Source organism: Ailuropoda melanoleuca, chromosome 13 (genome assembly GCF_002007445.2).
Source record: "Ailuropoda melanoleuca isolate Jingjing chromosome 13, ASM200744v2, whole genome shotgun sequence".
NCBI classification, from domain to species: Eukaryota; Metazoa; Chordata; class Mammalia; order Carnivora; family Ursidae; genus Ailuropoda; species Ailuropoda melanoleuca.
This window is the reverse complement of record NC_048230.1, coordinates 32,472,105-32,493,782: the sequence shown is the minus strand read 5'-3', so window position 1 is coordinate 32,493,782 and position 21,678 is coordinate 32,472,105. Positions and strand designations below refer to the sequence as shown.

General features: G+C 54.8%; 1 protein-coding gene across 1 annotated transcript in view; it reads left to right on the top strand.

The window, feature by feature from the left end:
- The window catches only part of CACNG4 (calcium voltage-gated channel auxiliary subunit gamma 4), a 59,554-nt gene that overhangs the window by 24,963 nt on the left and 12,913 nt on the right, over positions 1-21,678 (top strand). The window lies entirely within an intron of this gene.

Below are 21,678 nucleotides of genomic sequence, written 5' to 3'. Positions count from 1 at the left end.
TCACCCAAGCAGGACTCCCCAGGAAGATGGGGTCCCTGCCTGTGGGGGCACCGAGTGACTCTTTATGAAAGAAGGTACAGGGTCCCCGAATGTAAATGCATCCCTCTGTGGGTAGCCCACTTTCCTCCAGCAGGTCTCCCTAAATCAAGCTGTATGGGGAAGAGACAGTGGGCTTCTGGCTCTGAAACAGAGCCAGTCTCCAGGGGTGGAACTGGGGGTCCCTCCCGGCTAAAGCCAGCCTGCTCCTCCTAGAACCTCACTCTCCCCGGGCCAGGTACAGATCCCCCAGTAAGGATCGTGCATTATGTTTCTTTTCCTTACTCTACTCTCTAGCTCCCCAGACAGTTGGAAAACACACTCATCAGACTGACCTTTCGGCCTCCAGCCAGCGGTCCTGAACCGTGTCCGCAAACACAGGGCCTTCCAAACCTGGCTGCCCCTGAGCTCCCCCAAGGAAATTCCAGACACAACGCCCACCCCGGCGCCCCGACATACCCACCTGGGCTCTGACTGGCTGTAAGGGACCTCAAGCCTGCCCAGGAGGTGCTCTGCTGGCCACCCTCCCCACCTCACTAACCTGGAGGCCGGCTGGCTCGCGTTTGTGCGGGCCCGAGGCTCGCAGCGGGGGCTGCAAGCACCATGTCGGGGCTCGACATTTGCTGAGAGGTTCTCTTTCATTTATTAATGAACATTGGCAGCGGCCCTATGCATTAGGGCTCGGTGGGAGCTGTGGGCTCTGAGAGGCTGGCAGGCAAGGCTGCTGGCTTCCAGGGGGCTGGCATCTGCCAGGCTCCGTGTTGCCCCTGCCTGTGGTTACACCCCCACGTGCTTGTCTGCTCGAAGTAAAATGTATGCATTTGGGGGCAGAAGACAGCTTCTCACTGCTGCTGGGGTTGGTCTGGGCCCCCGGGGACAGGTGCACACCTGTCCATCTACCTTCTCCCCCATTGCCATTCCTCCCACATGCTGCTTGCAGACAGATGACACATTCTGTCATTCAGGGACAACAGTGTCTCAAGACTGGGGCTGAACTTTATAGAGTGCTTCTCCTCTGGGGACAGACACGCACAAGAAGGCACGTCAGGCACAGGGCCAAGGACCCCCATGCTTTACCTAATCCTCCCCTTGGGGGCAGGTCCTGCAGTTATCCTGGCTGCTTGAAGCAGGAAAACAAGGCACAGGGGTTAAACTGCTCGCCAAATAGGAACAGCCCCTAGTGGACTCAGCTGACCGCCAAATTGACCCCCAGGTGGCCCCATCCTGGTGACCACTAAGCTGAGTATCGTGTAAGTAAAAAGCGTGCACTTTGGAACCACAGACCTGAGTTCGAATCCTGGCCTCTCCGCTGCTTCTTGGAGTGTCAGTTTCCTTCTCTGAAAAATGGGGACAGGCGGTAAATCTAAGGGCCGCGCGGCAGGGTGCCCACCCAAAGTCACTCTCCACTGCTCCTCCCTTCCTTCCTAGAGGCTGACTGGTGGGCAGGTCGTGAGCGAGAGAGTGACATCTCCGGGACGGGGGTGGGGGTGAGGACTGGGGGCGCCACAGCCTTGACATGAGCGGGGCGGGAGCAATTTGCCGCTGGGATCACCCAGAAATCCATGGCCTCAGGAACGTAGGTGGAGAGAGCCACCGTGCAACGTGTGAGAGACTCCGTCCAACATCTTTATTTCTCTTTAACAAATTTCCCCTGGGCCGTTTCAAATCAGGTTTATTCCGGTATCTCAAGGTATAAAGCCTCTAACTCAGAGCCATTAGATGTAACACATTCAGGCCTCCATGGACACAGTGCTGGCTCCTGGCCACGGTCGCGCCACTGCCCCGGGTCACGGTGCCTCGACGGGCCTCGTTCCCCTAGCTGTGACTTGAAGGGCTGGAGATGGGCATCCTGAGATTCCGGCCGCAGGCAGGGAGAGGTCTGGCTGGGGAACCGAAGACTGTGCTGTTCCTACGTCTGGATCCGGATTTCAGGATTTCAATCGGGAGGAAAAATGGCTTTACTGAATAATGAAAGCCTTACCATCATCACACGGCAGCGGCTTCTCGCGGTGCCCGAGGGAGTGCGGACTTCTAAGCCCTGGCTGGGGGCGGGGGTGGGCAGGTGTCGCAAGGGCAGGCGGATGGCTGGCCCAGGCTCTCACAGGCGTGGACCCCACCAGGGGCTTGGGAGCCCACACCTCGCATTTGCCAGCATCTTCTCTGGATGGGCCAACGTGGTTTATGGAATGTGCGCTGTGTTGAACGTGGGATCCAGACAGGCCTCTGGATTTTTCCTTCTTCCCTTTTGTTGCTGTCGCTTCCCCCTATTTACGAGGTGGCAGCTTTTACTCTGGGTTGAGAGTTGGTGAAAATGCAGCTTGCCTGGCAGCCAGTCACCCTGGGTCCCCGGCTGGGCAGCCCAAGGATTCGCCTCAGATCAGTTGTATTTATCATATTACAATTGGCTTGTGCTTCCAAGATTTGTTGACTTAGGAGGGTTGATGACAAGCAGCGCATTTCAGAGGCATTTCGTGAACAGAGGCGGTGTTGACCTGCCAGTGCCTTTTGGCTTTGCGAGTGGGCATTCTGTGCCTTTTCTGGGAATGTTCACCCACTGGTGGGCAAGACAGGTGGGAGTGCAGAGCAGATGTTCCCCTCACCTTTCCCATGTGGACGTGGAACCAGGGAGCCAGGAGAGAGCAGTGACCCCCCCGCCTTGTCCCTAATCCCACAGAAACTCCCTTTGGAGAAAGTTCAGTGCAATCCTAGCACTACGGATGGAGCAGACTGGAATAGGAGCTCGAGATTCAAAGATAAGTCTCAGGCCTGGCCGTGTGGCTCAGAAGGGGACATGATTTAAATATAAGGCAGGAAGCTGCAGCGCTCGGTCACACAGAGCATTATGTGGACTCAAAACAGAAGGTGGAGGCAGGTCAAGGAAGGCTTCTTGGAAGGGGCGGCACCTGCCCTGATGACTTTGGGATGTTCACAAGGAGGGAAACTCCAGACAAGAGGGAAAGCCAGAACAGAAGACGGCTCAGAGAAGCACACCTCACGTGAGGAATGGCACACACAGCTCGCTGTTGTTGGAGGATGGAGCCAGCCATGAGGCTGGCGGGCAGTGGGAACCAGCCCGCGACGGCCGGCGTGCCTGAACTTTATCCTGCAGGAGGTAGAAAGTCACGTGGTGCTGTGGCCAGTCCTGTGTCACCAGATCACCCCAGCAGGTGATTCTGAGGGAGGCAGTGACAAGAATACCAGTTAAGAGAAAGGCCACACAAACGCAGATGAGGGCGGGTCATGGGGATGGAGGGGAGCCGTGGGCCTGAGGCATCTGAGGGGGTCACGTTGCAAGATCAGCTGGCAGGTGGTATATAGGCAGGAGGATGAAGAGGGAGGAGACGGGGTGCCTTCCAGCGAAGACCCCCCAGAGGGGAGGGGCAACACCACAGTGGGAGGGGGCGCAGGGTTACCAAGGGTGGGATGAGAGTTGAAGTGTGAGCCTTGCCATCCAGGTGGGGGTGTCCACCAGGCGGTGTCACAGGGTCGGAGTTGGAGAAGCTGTGGACTGGAGAGTTCAAGGTCCCTGGAGGTGTGCAGACAGGACCTGAGTGCAGACAGGAGGTGGACAGCGCTGGTGGGTGAAGATGGGAGGAGGCCCTGGAGAGAGGGAGAAGCACAGTCAGAGGGAAATGAGGAGTGTCCCCCCAGGCAGGCAGCTCCTTTCAGCAGCAGGGACCAATCCCCCAGCGGCACTCCCTGCCTCAGGCTCCATTTCCAAATCCATTTCATCTGCGGGCGCTCCGCACATCCTTCTCCCTCACCCAGGCTGTGCCTTCCCACCTGACCCCTTTGCCGCACATTTCCAGGGAGACACAGCCATCCTCTTGGTTGGTCCACTTGGGCCCCCAGCCAGGGTCATAAAGAAGGTGGTGAGAGGGAGGTGCTCCTGGGGAACGTGCTACCTTCCAGGAAGCTCACGGAACATTCCAGCAGTTGGGTGAGGACTCCCTCAGCCCTTGCATTGCCAGCAAGTGCCTGGATCCACGGACGTATCATATAGAGGCTGTGCTGCTGGTAGAGCCAGGTGTTTAAGCACTTGGGCTCTGAAGGACAATCGCCTGGCTTCTAATCTGCACTCAGGATTTGGGCAGCCCTGGGCAAGTCATTTACCCCTCAGGGCCTCAGTTTTCCAGCAGGAAAATGGGGTTGATGAAACCAGCAGAACCCACAAGAGAGGGTTACAGGAGGACTCAATGAGTTAAAACACAAAGCGCTTAGGACAGGGAGAGCCTCCGTACGTGTTCGCTGCCCCTGGTGGCCGTCCCTAGTGTGGCAATGGTGGTAGTTAGCGTGGGGGCAGCTGCTCCACCCCCCAGGGGCTCCCCTCTGCAGACTTTGGTCCTGCGTCCCTCGCCCGCCTCCGCAGACTGGCAAGAAACCAGGGACACCAGGATAGAGGAGGCTCCAAGTTCAGGCCACGGGGCTGGGGGGCCTCCAGACAGCGGGCTTTGTTTAGATGAATTAGGGGAGGGTCGACCCCTCCGCCCCAACTGACTTTCAGTGGGCCTGGGAAGGGATGGTGGGTCACAGATTTTTAGAAGCCCATGGAGATGATATGAAATCGGCGATGTGCAAACACTGATTGTCTTCCTAATGAAGTGACAAATGTGGCTCCTCACTCCTCGCTTCTGCCGGGCCCCCACCCGGCATCCCCCCGGCTCCCTGTGCGCAGAACCCAGTTGCATGCGGGGCCTCTCCTCTCTCCCTTTGTGTCTTTCGCTAGCATTTCTCTTGCTTAATGGTGAGAAGCTGGGATATGGCTTCCCATTAACTTTTATCCTCCCTGTAAACGGTCTGCTTGAGTCTCAATGACAGTTGTTCTCTCTTCCTGGGGGGTTTCTCCGTCGTAGTGAGCGACACCAGCTCACAGCCCGCTTGGAGCTGCCACGTTCTGGCCCACCAACACCCTGCTCGTGGGCCCTGCTGTGCCTTGGAGGGAGGGAAGCTAGCTTTTATTTATTTATTTTTTCATGCAAGCAAAAGCCCCAGGCCTTAGTTCCCAATCTCCTGGAGGAAGCTGAGGTCAATTGAGCTGTGCCTGGGATTACAGGGCCTGGAGCCAGAAGGGCCAAGGTTGCAGGGTGCCTGCTCTGGAGGGTGTGAGCATGGCCTCTGGGACCAGCTAGGCAGGACAAGTGAAGGCCAGTGGCCAGGACTCCAAGGCCCTGAGTCTGGGCATAGCTAGGAGGAAGTCTGTGAAAGGGAAGGTCTGGGAAGTTCACTTTGAGAGGGTGTTAGTCTCTCTAAGCCAGGGCTGTTTTCCAGAGGAGTTGGGTGATAAGGATGGGGGCACGGATGAGCCTTGGGGGATCCCTCCTCTCTGTCCCAACTCAACAGGTGACCTTGAGTGGGAGGCTCCTGTTCCAGAGCCTGAATTCCAGTTGGCCTCCCTGCCTCCACTCTGCCCCCCACCCTGGAGAGGGACAGACCTCCTTATAAAGCAATCTGATCACATCCAAGAGCTGGTTTAACCCTAGAGCTCCAAGGCCGGCCACCTGCCACCTCCTCCCCAGAGCCCTCTACCTCCAGCCGCATGCACGGGCCTCCCCACCTCTTGCTTCTGGGCCTCGGCAGGGCAGTTTCCTCTGTCTGCGCGTCTGCCCTGTCTTCCTCCTTCGGGGGCCAGCGGCTGTGTCAGTTCCACGGGCAGCTTCCCTGACTGTTACAGGTTCCCCAGCCCCCTAGGTGCCGACTCAAAGTTAAGAGATTCTGGCTGACCGCCCGCCGTAGCCCAGTGCCTAGGCCAGTGCCTGACACACGGCAGGCTCTCGGGACACAGACGATGACCCAAATCAAGGAGGCCTGGGTGGCTGTGAACACTCAGCTGTGGGGCCCTGGGAGGGAGGATAGAATTGACATGCTCTCTCTGGCTCCAAAGAGAAATGGAAGGTACAGGGGCCAAAAGTAGAGAAACCCTTCCTGGAAAGCTGCCAGGCAGGATCATCGGGGGTTGGGGACAAAAGGGACAGGCCACCAGGGATGGCTGATCAGCCCAGGCACTCTGAGTCGGTCTAAGCCCGCGATTTGGTGGTTCCTCACCAAGTCACCTGGAAACACTGGGGTTCCAGGAGGTGAGCGAGAACTTTAACCTGGCGCTCTGGACTGCAGGTGCTGGGAGTAGTGAGAGGGATCTTTTTTTAAGATTTATATATTTATTGAGAGAGAGAGAGAGCACGCATGCGCACAAGTCAGAGGAGGGGCAGAAGTAGAGAGAGAAAATTTTAAGCAGACTCCACCCCCAGTATGGAGCCCGATGCAGGGCTTGATCCCATGACCCTGAGAGCATGACCTGAGCCGAAATCAAGAGTCAGACGCCTGACCAACGGAGCCACCCAGGTGCCCCGGTGAAAGGGATCTTAAAAATTGGGTTTGCCTCTGGCTCCTGGCTGCCCAGGAGGAGCTGTTCCCCCAGCACCCAGGATAGTCTGGGAGAGACTCTGTGCCCCACAGACCAGCCCATCTGCACCATCAGAAAATGCTGGTGACCTGGCAGGTGTGCGCCCTCCAAGATGCCGGCTCTCTCTGCCTCCCATCTTTCCTCTCTTTTGCCCTGTTCTCAAATAGAAGAAGGAGGCAGGGCCGCACAGTGGTGAGAGTCTGGTGCTAGGGTCAGACAGGAACAGAATCCTGGCTTGGCTCCTGGGGGCTCGATTACCTCCAGCAGTTACTTGCCCTCTGAGAGTCTTGGCTTCCTCATCCAAATGGGTTTCTAGGAGCTTTTCTACTTTCGAGGTTACTTCATGGCTTTTGTGAGAAAATGGGAAAGGCTTAGCACGGGGCTTTGCAGGGGGTCTGCCCTCAACTGAAGCCAGCCCTGATTCGTCCATGGGTAATGGGGGCTAAGGGAAAGCAAAGTCAGAAGAGTCAGGAAGATTTTGTTCGATTCGAAAGCAGCAATATCACAGATATGTGAAGACGAGGACAAATCCTTGTCAGTCCTGATAGGAGACAAACCTGGCCTGCTTTCTTCTCCTAGTAGGACCAGCTGTCTGTCTGTCACTAGAACAGAGCTGATTATAATAACAACAGCTCACATGTTTTAAACACTCACAATATCCCAGGCACCATGCCGTTTGAAGATGGCATTAACTTGTTTAATCCCCCGAACAGCCCTCTGAAGAGGTTCTCATTTGTGGTCCATTTCACAGATGGTAAAAATGAGGCACAGAGAGGTTAATTGGGACCCCAAATCACACAGCTGTGTGACAGAGCCAGGACTAAAACCCGAGCAGGATAATTTCATAACCTACCACCTCTGTGATATCTGGCCACGAGGTGACCAGTAGGTGTCGTCTTGACTCATAGCCCCTGCATGGGGTCCTGCGACGAGAAGGATTTAGACTGTGATCAGGGGAGAAAAGTACTGGGATCGATAAGCAATGTCTGCCATGGACTTGAGAAGGGAGGACTCAGCTCTGTGCAGGCCACTTATCCATCATGAGCCCTGGCATCGTGGACATCCTGGCAGGCTCATTCTTTGTTGTAGGGGCTGCTCTGTGCCTCGTATGGAGCTTAGCATCCTCCCCGGCCTCCACCCACTAGTTGCCAGTAGCACTGAGCTCCCCCAAGTTCTGACAATTAAAACAGTCTCCAGACATTGACTCCTGGTAAGCAAAATCGCCCCTGGCTGAGAACCCTTCACTGGAGCAGGCAGCGGGGGATGGGCGAAAGAGCACTGAACTCGGAGTCAAGAGACCTGAGTTCTAGGCTTGTACGGCACCAACCAGCCCATCACCATGGAAACGGACTTTCGCCTTCCCAGGCTTCAGGATCTTAATGTATAACCTGAACGGGATGAAGGGGATGGTCCCAAGTGTCCCTTCTAGAAGTTTATGATTCCATACTATGATTCTCTTTCCCTCGCCCAGGCCCTTCAATTAAAACTCTCAGGTTATTGGAGTGTAACTTTCCAGAGATCTGCAGAGGCAAACCAATGGAAAAGCCTAGAATCTGCAGAGAGCCGTTTCACCCCCTTGGAGCTCCGGATTTGCCCCTGATTAAAAGAAAGAAAGAAACAAAGAACAAAAACCTGAACCTCGAAACTGAGATTTCATCCAAGCAGCAGTTCCCAAGCAGATACAAGTAGAAAAATCACAATCACTGAACCCCCATTTCCCTGTGTTAGGAGAGAAAACGAGCTATTGGTTGGGGAAGTCTCCCTGGCTCTGTTCAATTATGAATCTCGGCAGGAAGCCTGGAAAATCTCGGCCCACCAGGAGCGAAGGGTTGGAGGAGGCGTGAGGCTGGCGCTGTGAGTTCTTGAAGAACTCACCGAGGGATACGAGGGATTTGGGGTGGCACATGAGGCCAGGCTCCCATCTCCTGCCCAAGGGCTGGGACGCGTGGGCAGGAGCGGGGCCGTGAGGATGGGGCCTCAGGGGGCCAAGAGCCATCTCTGAGGTCCTCACAGCAGGCTTATGGGGGAGGAGACTTTGTCCAAGGACCTGGTTTATTGGCTGCCAGCAGGTAGGAAGGTCTTTTTTATTGGGATGGAAGAGAAACCACCATTTATGGGGAAACGTCTCCATGCTGGCCTCACGGGGTCTCATTACCTTATTCCTCATGGAATAAGGATGTGCATGGGTATCCCCACTTTATGAGGAAACAGAGACGTGTATAATTTTATAATTATAATGGTATATAAGGAACAGACTGGCCTGATGAGGGTTTTCCCAGGGGACTGAGACCTTGCAGAGTGAGGTTCACAGGACACATGGCTTCCACCTGGCAACGTGGGGACTGGCATTCAGCATTCCTGTCTCTGCAGACACAACATCCCTCCTGTGCCCTGGGCTTTCTGGTCTCCCAGGAGCCAAGCTTATCTTTGTATCTTCTAAAAGCATTGCACACGTGTCTTGAGAAAATGACGTAGGAGCCGGGCTTCGGAGCCCATCAAGACTGGGTAGGAATCTCTTTCCCCGATGAAGGTGTGGTTGGTTGGGGGTTGGGCTTCTCCTGGTTGCAGGCACAGAAACCAACTTCTTCTGGCTAGATCCCAAAAGAGGACTTTATTGGATGGGGAGGGCCCAAGGGATTGAGGAAGTTTAGCAGCGGACCCCTGAGAACACCCCATTCGTGAACTCCCCAATGTCCCTTGGCCCCTGGGTCTCCTCTGCTTCTGATCCAAAATCCAAACTCCCAAGAGAGCTTCTGACTGGGCCAGCTCTTGGGCCAGCTGTCTGTCCAGGATTCCTGGCTGGGGCAGGACCATCCAAAATGGCCACCGGGGAGAACTCTGTGTGAGGGACCCATTCCCAGAGAAAGGGCCTCCCCACGGGTGCACTCCAGAGGTACCTCAGAACCTCGGACGGGCTTAGTGCCAAGCACACAGCCCACCCTTTCTCTCCCCATCTTCCGCCCCTCTGGGCAGGCACAAGAGCCTCAGAATCCGGGTCCTGGAGAGCTGTCTCAGTTCACCAGAGTAACTTTGCTCTCCAGGTCCTGGGTTTATAGAGACAGAGTTTGAGGGCAGACACAGAGTTCTCTCTGCGAATCCCACTACCTGGGGGAAGGAGCTTGAACCAGAACCCTAGCAGACACTGAGCCAGAGTCTAGCCCCCTTGGAAACAGGCGCTGTCTTCCTTCTGTTGCTAAGGACAAGAGTGACCTCTCACAAATGCTCCACTAGGGCTCTCCTAGTTAAGAGAAACATCCTTTTGGACTAGGTAGCTCACCTAGACTGCTAGAGGGAGGAGGCTTCTTGGAGATAGAGCCCCACACCACCATCTGTTATGCAGACAAGAGCTGAGGGAGGAGGCCTGGGGTCCAAGGTGCTGTGGAATCCGTTCTTCTCCGTTGGCATCCATCACTCCTCAATATGGCTCCCTCCTTGTGGCTGACAGTGGGTGAGGCAGGCGGAGTCCCGGGTCCCCCGCTGGCCTCCCCGCCCCACGCTTCTGGCAGCGGCCACACTGAGGCTGCCATGGTCCTCTGGCAGCTGCAGGAAGCTGCAACTCTGAGCCAGAGTTTAAATGCGTCCCTCCTCACAAGGCGCTTCAATGTGAGGGGAGCGATGAAGGGGAGCTTGTTAATCCTGGGGGAGCAGAGCCTGCCATCTCCCAGGCAGCTGGGCTCCTCTGGGATGAAGACAAGACCCCCAAGGGGCCTCCGGGCAGGGCCACAGACCTAACAGGTCAAGAGACACCCAGCCGGGCTGGGAATAGAATCACAGCCCCGCAGAGCCTCCAGGGACTAGGGCTCCCTGCACTAGTCATGAGGAGACTGTTCCAGCTGCAGGAAAGCTCACAATGGCACCTCGAGGCCAATGGCATTCAATCCAGTCCACTTACAGGGTGATGCAGGCACTCCATGACAGCAGCCCCACATACCATTCTCAGCCTCCGTTTCTCCTCACCATGCCTGCTTTCTTCCGGAAACTCATTCCCTGGAGCTGTCCCAGACACCCCATCCAGCACTTCCCCCTCATTCTTCGAAACTCCATGAACCCCCTACTTCCCTCATAGCATGTGTCACTGGCTCGCTTGTTTTAAGCTGGGCTGTAAGTTCCTGCCATAGGACCAATGTCTTCAGGCTCCCAGGGGGCCTGGCATCAATCAATGAATACTGAAGTAAAAGAAAGGACAGGCATGGGACAACTGGGGGGCTCAGTCGGTTAAGCGTCCGACTCTTGGTTTCGGCTCAGGTCATGATCTCAGGATTGTGAGATCGAGCCCCGCATCAGGCTCTGTGCTTGGCATGGAGTCTGCTTGGGATTCTCTCTCCCTCTCCGTCTGCTTCCCCCCACTTCTCTAAAACAAATAAATAAATCTTGAAGGAAGGACAGACAGATGGGTAAAGGGTCAAATGGATGAACCATGTCTCTATCAAAGGAAAGACCCCAACAGATCCTCTAGGCCGAGGAGGCCTCTCAATGACTCTAACCTAGGGCCACCCAGAGAAGGGAAGAGCACATATGAAACATGTCCCAGGCACTGGGGGCGGGTATGACGACACCGGAGGAGGCCACCCAGGCTCTGAATCCCCGTGGCCGTGGAAGGGACGTGGAGGACTCTGGTCTGGTCTGAAGGCATCTCCGAGAAACTATATATCCACCCTCACAACAGCCTCAGGATTTATCCTTCTCAAAGTGCTCTGACCAACACGGGCCTCCTTGGGCCTCCCTTTGGCTCTGAAAGATCATAAAAATATTTCTCCATTTTCCAGACGAGGAGAAGCTTTCCTGACTTCCGCTCGGCAACCCAGGTCAGGTCCTCCGTGAAGTGCTCTCTGAAACTCCGGCCTCCTCCTTCAGACCTCTTCCCCTCAGTCATAATTGACTCCGTAACGGGAAACTCCGGGATGGTGGAGGCCATGGCCGCCTTGTTCTCTTCTTGTATCGTTATTGCTGGAACAGAGACACTAAAACGTGTAGTGTCTTAAACTTCCATAGAAGTGGATTTATTGCTCAAGGAACAGTTCCAAGTGGATAGACCTCTTAGCGGGCAGCTTTCCTCCACAGTCGGATCCAGGGACTCAGGCCCTTTCTGTCACGTGGCACGGCCATTCCCGGTGGCGTAGAGATGGAGGGACGCCCCCACTTCTCCAGAGCTTTGTCCAGAAAGGGTGCACATCAGCTCCGCTCACACTCTGTTCATCAACTCGGTCACACCACAGCATTAACTGCAAAGGAAGCCGAGAAGCCCAGGGCGGCCCTGCATTGAGTAAGGGAAGGACTCAAGCTGTTAGCGAGCAATGCTCTGTCCATCCGAGGGCCCGACATCCAGCGCACAGCAGGTGCTCCATCGACGTAAGTTGGATGAAGGAACTGAAGGTCATCGTGGCTTAATGGGGTCTCCCAGAATCACTCATGCGCCAGGGAACTGGGGCACCCCCAGGAAAATCCAGCCCAGCCCACACTGCCTCCTCAAGCCTGGAGTTTCTCTACGGGAGCCCAGACAGTGGTTCCCCAACAGCCTGCCTCCAGCTGCTGCTGGAGAGAGGCCAGCCCGTAGGAGGACACCGGAGCGTGCCAAGTGGGAAATCACAGTTACCGGGAGGGTTCTCTGGAGATAAGCGTGGAGGTGGAGAAATCATGAGGCGAACTCTGAGGGGGGATTAGAGTAGCAGGAGGTGGGGCAGAGCGAAGAGCTTGAGGGGTGAGAGAAGTATGGAGGCTTCCAGCCCCAGGCCTAGATGCCGGCCATGTACCCCTCACCCTGCATTATGAGCCCTCCTCAAACCCTTATGTTGAAGTCCTAACCCCAGGACCTCAGAATGTGACCTTATTTGGAGGTGGGGTCTTTATAGAGATAATCAAGTTAAAATGCTGTCCTTAGGGTGGGCTCTGAACCAGAAGACTGCTGTCCTCACACAAAGGGGAAATGTGGGGACAGACACGCACACAGGGAGAACACCGTGTGAGGTCGAAGGTGGAAATCAAGGCGAAGCCTCTGCAGACCAAGTGAGGCCAAGACTGCGGGCAAATCGCCATGGCTAGGGGAGAGGCCCAGAATGGACTCCCCTCAGAGCCCTTGGGAGGAACCAGCCCTGCCCTCCCCTATCGTGGCCTTCTGGCCTCCAGCAGCGAGAGAGTGAAATTCTGTTGGTCAAGCCACCCAGTCTGTGGTACGTTGTTACAGCAGCCCCGGGAACGAGTACAGGCCGCCTCTCCATGCTGGAACCAGCTTGCCCAGGGCCCTTCCGGCCTGGCCTCCAGTCCCTCATCTGCAAACACATCGAAGGACAGGACAAGGGTCTCCGCAAATGAAGGGCTCTGCTCACATAGCCCCGTGCTGCCCTTCTTCTCTCTACACTCCTCACGACCCTCACCCTAGGCACCTCCCTTCAGGAGAGGCCACGGCCGCTTCCAACCTCAAGTCACCCTCCATGAAGACCATGTATAAAGCCCCATCTCCCCGCTTACCACGTGAGACCCCCACACCTGGCCCGGCCTCTTCCGTCTCTGCATCCCCCATGCTGCTCTCCACCCATGCCACGCCATCCGAGTTGCCAGAACACAAGCTGGCCTACCTGCACCCCTTTGCCCCCCTGTACCCTCCGCTCACGCTGTCCATCATAGCGTCTCCTGTGAACACAGCAGCGCCCCCCCAGATTCCCAGCCTTAGCCAAGCTCTGCCCTCGGGCTCACCCACCCCCTACTACCACTGTCCTGACTACCACTACCCTGCCTCCAGCTCGAGCACTCCACCTCCCAGGGAAGCCTAATCCAGCCTCAACCATCGGCCATCAGCCAGTGCCCCTTTGCCCAGGAGTCCAGGAAAACAAGTTTTCCCGCCGCTAAAGAGTGTCGGGGACCCATACATCCGCATCATGCCCAACCAATCAGAACTCCTCGTAGCTCTGAGAATGCGCTGCATCCTTCTGCCTCCAAAGCGAGGGAGGTGAGGGCGTGGCTGCTGAAGCCGTGTGGCCTGGTTCGAATCCCGGCTAGGACATTTAGTACCAAATGGTATTAATAGTCATCCTATCTACCTCGTAGGCTTAGTAGGAAGGTGAAGTGAGTAAGTGACGGGTGCTTACCATAGAGCCTGGCACATAGCAGCTGCTGCGTAAATCCTTGCTGCTATTCTTGCCATGAGGATAATACTCTTCCCTACCCCCCCCCCACCCGTAGCCTGGCCAAAGCCTGACCACCCCTCAGTTCTCCACTTCCTCCACAAGGTCCTGGGTCCTTCCTAAAAAGGCCTGTATCCTCCTGGAAACATACAGCCCACCAGTCTTCCAAACTGCTCCCGCCCTTCCCACAGGAAGTTATGGTTAGGGCTGGGGGCCAGCTGCCTGATACGCTGCTCTGGGAAGACACTGGAGGGGAACAGTCCTGGTGGGTCATTGGTGCCAGGACTGAGAGGCACAGGCTCCCTCTGAGCTTCTCCCACGTGCCTCACCCCGAGGTAAGGACTTGGTCCACTTGGCCCTTGGACCAGGGCTGGGACCAGCATATGATGGCCCAGCTCGCAGTGCAGAGTCCAACGAAACCTCCTTAGTTTGGTCTCGCTAGGAGACGGCCACTGCAGACTATTGTAAAGTCAACTGAGAACTGTTTGGGAAAATAAGTGTTGTTTGACTATTTTCCAACACATAAGATGATTTAGATGAAACTGCTGGAATGTGTTGGCCCACGGGTGGGCCTGACCCTCACCTCCTCCGTCAGCCGCTGGGCCTCCTCTGGGCTTTTCCACTCGTATTGACCCGGGAGGGCAGGGAGGGCGGGGATGGGGATGCTCTGCTGTCATGGGTCTGAGCAGCCTCTGCGGGCATCTGTTCCCAGATGTGGGCCCCACCCTTGAGCCCCCCGACCTCAGCTTTGAGCTCAGCCAGAACTTCGGGACAAGAGCCTCTAATCTAAAGCACCTCTGATGCGGTCCCCTGCCTTCCAACCCCAAGCACCCCCCGAAATGATACTCACAGCGATTCCTCTGAGCTGCTTGTGTTGTCAGTGCCCCCGGCCAAGAGCTCGTTCTGTGACAGCAAGGACGGAGCCTCGCTCAGACCCGTAGCTCCAGTGCCCAGACCACGCTTGGCACAAGAGAGTGAAAATCCTGTTGGCTGATGACTGACGCAGGAAAAGCCCCGCTCAGCACCTCCTTCCACTTGCCCTTGGCCATGTCCTCACACTCATGCTGTCCTTGAGCCAAAGGGGCCTCGCTGTGTCAGGCCGCCTTCTCCGCACCTCCGACCATCCCCCTGGATCCACAGCGGCCTTTTCCAAGGCCCAGAGATGCCTTTGTCTCAGCTGCAGCGTCAGGAAACCCAGTGCTCTTGGCGGCTATGTGGCTGCATGTCTTCACCTGTCCTGGGGAGGAGGACCAGCAGCCCAGGCTGCATCAGAAGCCCCCCATGTTTGCTGTGGGGTCTTGGAAAGTAGCACCAGGGGAGATCACTTGATGAGACGTCAAGAAGATGGATTCCAGGTGCCGCCGCTCTGCCGCGTGCACTCCAGGTGTTCCCCGAGCCTCTACAATGGAGCAAAGGAGACTTTCCAGCGAAGGGAGAATGCCCGGGCTTTCTGAATTGGACCTCTGCACTGCAGCTCGTGGAGCAGGCCTTCCAACGTCTCTCAGCTCCTTTCTTCCATCTTCAAAGGAGCGTGATTGCAAAGATGAAATGGGCTGATGCATGGAACGTGCTCGGCTTGTTACCTTTTTCACCGGAGCCTGAGCCCAGGGCTTGCATGCAGAGGGTGCATCTTGGGGGGCGGTCCTAGGGAGCGGGCACGGTGGGGGAAGGGGGGGAAGCTGGGGTGAGTGAAACCCAGACAGAGGGAAAGCCAGGGCCAGGGGCATCCCTGAGTTGACCATCATTTGGTTCAGTCCCTTGGAACGCACCCCCAGAAGCAGGCAGTTTGGACCCCCGGGAGGGAGGATTTACCCACCAGCTCCCCTCCTCCTGCACAACGGTTACGGGGGGTGGGGGATACCCATCATCCCTCCATTTGCGGGGATGGGTGTGCAGTGCGGCTCCCCCCGGGGAACACGCCCAGTGCCCTGGGCAAAAAGCCAGAAATGATGGGCGTAGGCGAATCGAGGTATGGGTAGGTGTCCCCTGCGTGGAGCCGGCTCCGCATGGACGCACGGCTGGAGTAAGACGCTGGCGGAGAAGTAGGTGTTGGTGGCTGCAGTTAGTGTTCGTGATGATCGAATGAAGTCATACTTCCGGAAATGCTTTGCACGCAGTAGAGGCGTCTGCGGAGGATTGCCCTCAGCGTGGTCACCCTCTACCAGTCTTCTCGCCAGCACTCCCGTCATGGCAACAGACCTCTGAAGTGGCCCTTTATGGAGATTGTGTCAGAGGGGGGTGCCCCCCGAAATGACTCGGACAGTGACCGACTCCGCTTTGCACTGAAAGTCCTACATCCCCGTAACCAACCCCACCAAGTCGTGGGGGCTGCTCCCCCTGGCTGCATGGAGGGGCATAACCCAGAATGAGCAGCACAGCACGGGGGGGGGGCGCACTGGGGACACCCCACCCAACGGTCCCACCCCCACGGTCCACACCCCACTCACCAGCCGCCGCATCTGAATGGATCTGTGGTCATTCCAGAAGGACCCTCACGTAGCCACTAAGAATCAAAGATCCCGTTTCTTTTCTTTCAGTAAGCCCTACTGGTTCATGTTCAGACATTGTAGGAAATTCAGGGGAAAAAAAAATAAAGAAGAAAACCTTAATTCGCTGATAACCCTATCACCCAGAAATAAAACACTGCTCATTTTAAGGATATTTCTTTCCAGATGTTTCCTATGCCTTTAGAAATACCTTTAACAAAAGGGGTCTACGATGTCTGTAGACAAATGGATATATTAACCTATGCACACAATCATATCTTTTCCACAGAAAATAGTTCTAGAATCTTAGAGCAGGAGAGGCTCCCTCCGGCCCAATTCCTGAGTTTTGTAGATGAAGAAATAATTCACCTGGGGCCATGTGATAAATATGTCTCTTTACACTAGTGGTTTCCTGACGCTCAGGAAGGAGTGGGTCACAGGCCAGTGACCCCAAGAGTGCCTCAGTATTCCTGCAATGTGGCCTGGCCAGGATCTCATCATTAAGCACCCTAAATATCACTTAATGGATAACATGGCAAATAGCCTGTTCACGGAGATAGAGCACATGTGAAGTGGATTGGAAATGGCTTTCTCTCTTACCTCTCAAATCACCCATTCATTTTCTCCCCAATTGAATGCTTTGGGCCAACACTAACAAAATTAAATTCGACAGGGATAAGTGCAAAGTTCCTAGGAATAAACACGCCATTCAACAGAAATGAGTTGGGGGACATGAGCCAGTTCTTGAGAAAAACTCCGGGGCGACTGAGTCAACACCGGGTCCCATTAACAGAAACATGGAGTCCAGAGGAGAGGAGGGGACAGCTCTGAAACATTGGGTTCGGTGGGGGAGCTGAGAGTTGGAAGCTGACCCAAAGAAGGGAGCTAGGCTGGAAAAGTCTCTTGGAACCATCAATAAAGAAAAGACTGAAGGAACTGAAGATGTCTGACCTAGAGAAGACGTTCATTTAAGGAAATACCCAAATCCTTGACTCTAGGGGAAGGGAGGAGTCTCTTTCACTCTCCATGTACCAAAGACAAGTGGCACCTTCTTCTCCACAGCCCCCCTTCTTTAGACTAGGGTTGGGGATAAGGTGGATGGGAATGGGGGTCAGGCTTCCTGCCTGTTAATAAGGGCTGCTGGGGGAGGGGTCAGATCTCAACAGTTGGCAGCTGGTAGGCCACTGCTTGTCCTCCGCTTTGGGCCTCACCTGCAAATCCTGGGCAGCTGGAAAGTAGCTTTGGCGTCCAGCTGTCAGACACATCCAATGATTGGAAGGGTCCACACCTGCTAGAGGGATTCTTCCATCCCTAGGGATTGTAAGTAGCACCAGTGGCTGGAGTTCTATGGAGGAGCATGAGCTTTCAGGAGCTTCAAAGTTAAAGCTGTTTAAACATGGAACGCCTTGGGGAGGGAATGAGGTGCCCAGGCTGGCGGTGACCAAAATGGGAGAGAATCAGGAGAAGATTCGGGGCCCCGATGGGGACATACACCCGGCGACTGGCCACGTTGTTTTGGAAGCCTGAGCCTGAGAAACCATGAGTTTCGCTCCAGCACACTTCACAAGGAGATGCCCAGAGAACCTGACTTCTCCACCTCGGCCCGTGGGCTCCCACAGCTGACTAAGGAGCAGGAAGACAGAACAGGACCGTGAGCAGGGCACCTTCACCTTCCTGTAAGTCTGGGCTCCTCCCGGGAGTGAATGCGGCATGCCGCATTTCCTCCCACACAGCACAACACGTGTACAAGCTTCCCGGGGCCGCCGTAACAAATTGTCGCAAACCGGGTGGCTGGGAGCAACAAATCTTCTGTCTCGCTGTTGTGCAGGCCGAAGTCCGAAAGCAAGGTGTCGCAAGTCCATGCTCCCTCTGAGACGTTGACAGGATCTTTCCTTGCCTCTCCCTAGCTTTTGGTGGTGGTGGGTAATCCCTGAGATCCCCTGGCACATAGACACATCACTCCGGTATCTGTCTCTGTCTTCACATGACCTTCTCCCTTGTATGTGTCTCTTTCCACATTTCCCTTTTTTTTTTTTTTTAATAAGGACACCGGTCCCTGGATTCAGGGCCCACCTGAATTCTGTGAGACCTCATCTTAACTTGCTCAGATCTTTAAGACCCTATTTCTAAATAAAGTCACATTCACAGGTACCAGGGGTTAGGACACCAATCCATCTTTCAGGGGGACATAATTCAACCCCCAACAATGCCCATTCCTTCTGTCTGTGCATAAGAGCACAGGAGGAGGGAAGGAGAGAAGAAAGGAAAGGGAGAGGGGTCAATGGACTGCCGCGTGTGTGCATTCAATGTATCTCTGAGCGTAATTGTACGTGGCGGGATCTACGGTGTGCGCACACAGCCCCAAGAAAGAGATTCTTTTTTTTTTTTTAAGATTTTATTTATTTATTTGACAGAGATAGAGACAGCCAGCGAGAGAAGGGAACACAAGCAGGGGGAGTGGGAGAGGAAGAAGCAGGCTCATAGCAGAGGAGCCTGATGTGGGGCCCGATCCCACAACGCCGGGATCACGCCCTGAGCCGAAGGCAGACGCCCAACCGCTGTGCCACCCAGGCGCCCCTCCCAAGAAAGAGATTCTGTGGGCTCATTGAATTGATAAACTGTAACTGTGGATGGCTATGCAGCCACTAAAAAGAATGGCTTTTAAAACCCAGTTGATATGTTGGACGGTGTGAGTTCTACTTACAGTTTCTATCAAATACAAAATCTCTCTCCTAAATGCAGAATCGAGGTTCGCAAAACATATTGAAGGAGCATTGGGAGCAAAGGGGCCTGTATGCAAGCCAACAGTTCCAAACCCAAGTTTTGTTTTCAGATTGAATATATAAATATATTTCTTTCCTCATTTCTGCCAAGGGCATATTTTCCTTTCACATTATCAGTGACGGAACAAGCTTTCTTGTCCTAGACTCTAGGCTATTTCTCGCTAGGGCTTCCAGCAACTGTTGGCTTAATATCAACTTATTATTTTTTATTAAAAATAGACACAAGTTTTTCTAGAAGTTCAATCTATAGGTACTGACCTGGAAGGATGTTTGTCCATATTGTTAAAGGAGAAATGCAGGTTATGGATGGAAGCGTATTGTATAATTCCATTCAAAAAATAGGCATCCTTGAGATCACTTTTTTCAGTCCCTTATAAAACTAACCTATCATATGACTCAGCAGTTGTACTCCTGGGCATTTATCCCAGAGAAATGAAAACTTAGGTTCACGCAAAAACTTGTCCTCGAACGTTCACAGCAACATTATTAGAAATAGCTGGATATCACAGGCGTAATCACTTTTAGCAATCAGATGTCGCAAACCGTGTACATCCATGCAGTGGCTTAATGCCGGCCAATAAAAAGAAGCAAACTGTTTATACACATAGCAACGTGGGTGAATCTTAAGAGAATAATGCTGGGTGGAGAGAGCCAATTCCGAAGGTTATGTGCTGTATGAGTCCATTTATAGAAAGTACATTCTTGAAATGACAATTCCGTACAAATGGAGAACATCTCATTGGTTGTCAGGGGTCAAGGAGGGGCTGGGAAGGCAGGAGGAAGGTGGCTGTGGCTCAAAGAGGCATCCTGAAGGATCCTCCAGGTGGTGTAAACATTTTCTATCTCGACTGTGACCATGTCAGCATCCTGGTTGTGACACTATAATTCGGCAAGATGTTACCGTTGAGGGAAGCTGGGTAGAGGTTACCTGTACTATTTCTTACAACTGCCCGTAAATCCACCATTATCTCCAAGCAAAAAGTTCAATTTTAAAAAATGGGGGGAACCTCCCCTAGGTGTATGAGTGCAGGTGGGCACACAGAGGGAGACGTGGGAAGATACACAGTTGGCCTCTGGAAAACGAGGCCAAAGAGACATTATTTACTTTTTCGTTGCCAACCTCTTACTATTTGACTTGTTCCAACAAGCACGTGTGACTTGGTGATTTTGTTTAGGCTCATGAAGTGGCCCAAAAAAGGTGTGTGGGGAGAAGGAAGAATGGTAGAGGGCTCTTCCTGCCTAGCCCACCCCCGCCTGGAAAACACTTGCTCTGCGTTTTCATGAACACCCTGGATCTGGGGGGTGGGTGCCCGGTGTGAGGGAAGGGCGTGGCTGGCCCACGCTGGTCCGTGTGGCCCGCTTCCCAGCCAGCCTGACACGAGCCCACCCTCGTGCTCTTTCCTCTCGCTCACAATCTCTAGTGCTTCTCCACCAACCCAGGCACTCACGGAAAAGTAAGGACCCACAGAGTAGAGGGTGGGACATTTCTGGGTCGGTTAGCAGCGAGCCTTCCCTGCGCCGTCAACAGGGCCAAAGTTCATCTGAGTGCCTTTCAAGTGTTGCCTCTTGTGATTCTTCTAACTTCCCCAGGAGAGAAAGCGTGGGTTGTTCCCATTCTACAGATGAGGACATGGAGTTGTTCTTGCTTGGCTTGGCACCCTGGACACTGTTGAAGCCTGTCCCACTTGGGGCATCACCTCTGAGACCCCACAGTCTGTCCTCCCACCATTCCCTGACCAAACCTAGCCCACCCACCAGTGGGCCTTCGAGGCCCCTGGGCCTTCAGGAAGTGGGGGTCTTCACCCAGCACCCCGTCTTTCTGGAGGCAGCAGCTAAGGACCCCCGCAGAGGGGACAGCCTGGAGAGGCCGCTGGCGAGCCGGCTAATTGGTAAACGGGCGGAAGGGCAGCGTGCCCCGAGCTCGTCAGGGGCCTCTCTCAATTGGAAGCACCGAGAGACAGACGCCAGTCTGGCTCAGGCCCTGCTTCTGACACTGTGCCTCCAACCAAGAGGTCAGGCTGGGCTGTGGGAGGCCAGCGGGAGGCTTGGCAGCAGCGGCAGAACAGTTGGAAACAGCCCCAGCCCCAGCCATGCAGCATTGTCAAGATGAGCTCCTTGCAGAAGCAGGGAGGCCGAGCCAGGAATGAGGGGGTTGGCTGGCAAGGCAGGGCCTGACGCCCTCGGTGCCCCCCTCTCTGCCTGTGTCCACTTCTGTGCTGGGCGTTCCCAGACTGCAGGGGAGCAGGGGCTGGGAGAGCAGGACAGAAACTTCTGGAAGGGAGGCCTGGCCTCTCCTCCTGCAGTTACAAAATGACCCAGGGGGTCCTGCCTCCCCCTCTGTGGAGGCTACTTCTCAGAGATCGGGAAAGGGAAAGAAGGCAGGAGGTGGTCTCAGCCTTTCTGGAATTTTCTCTGTCTCCATGTTCTCTTCCCTCCATCACACTGAGTGAGGGGATCATAATCAGTTTGTCAAGTGCAGATTTGGAATGTGCTTTAGGAGGGATTTACAAGTGTTTACGAGAGAGGAAAGACAGAGATCACAGGGGCAGATTTCATCCCGACTCACCTGACCCAGACCCAGACCTTCCCCCCACTTGGGCCCCCAGCCCCTCCCCCTACGCAAGTCCTACTGAGTCCAGCCACCAACTTCCCACCACTCTGCAGGCTCTGACCCCAGGCCTCCCTTTTCTCGGCTTCCTCCTCTGCCCAGAAGGCCCCCCTCCCCCTGTTCCCAGGGGAAAATTCTTTGTCATTTTTCAAGATGGATCTGCAGTCCCCTTGGACAGGGGATGGCATGTCCTGCTTGCCCTGAGCAGTTCAGCTCGATGCCTCCTGTCCCTGCACAATTATTGATG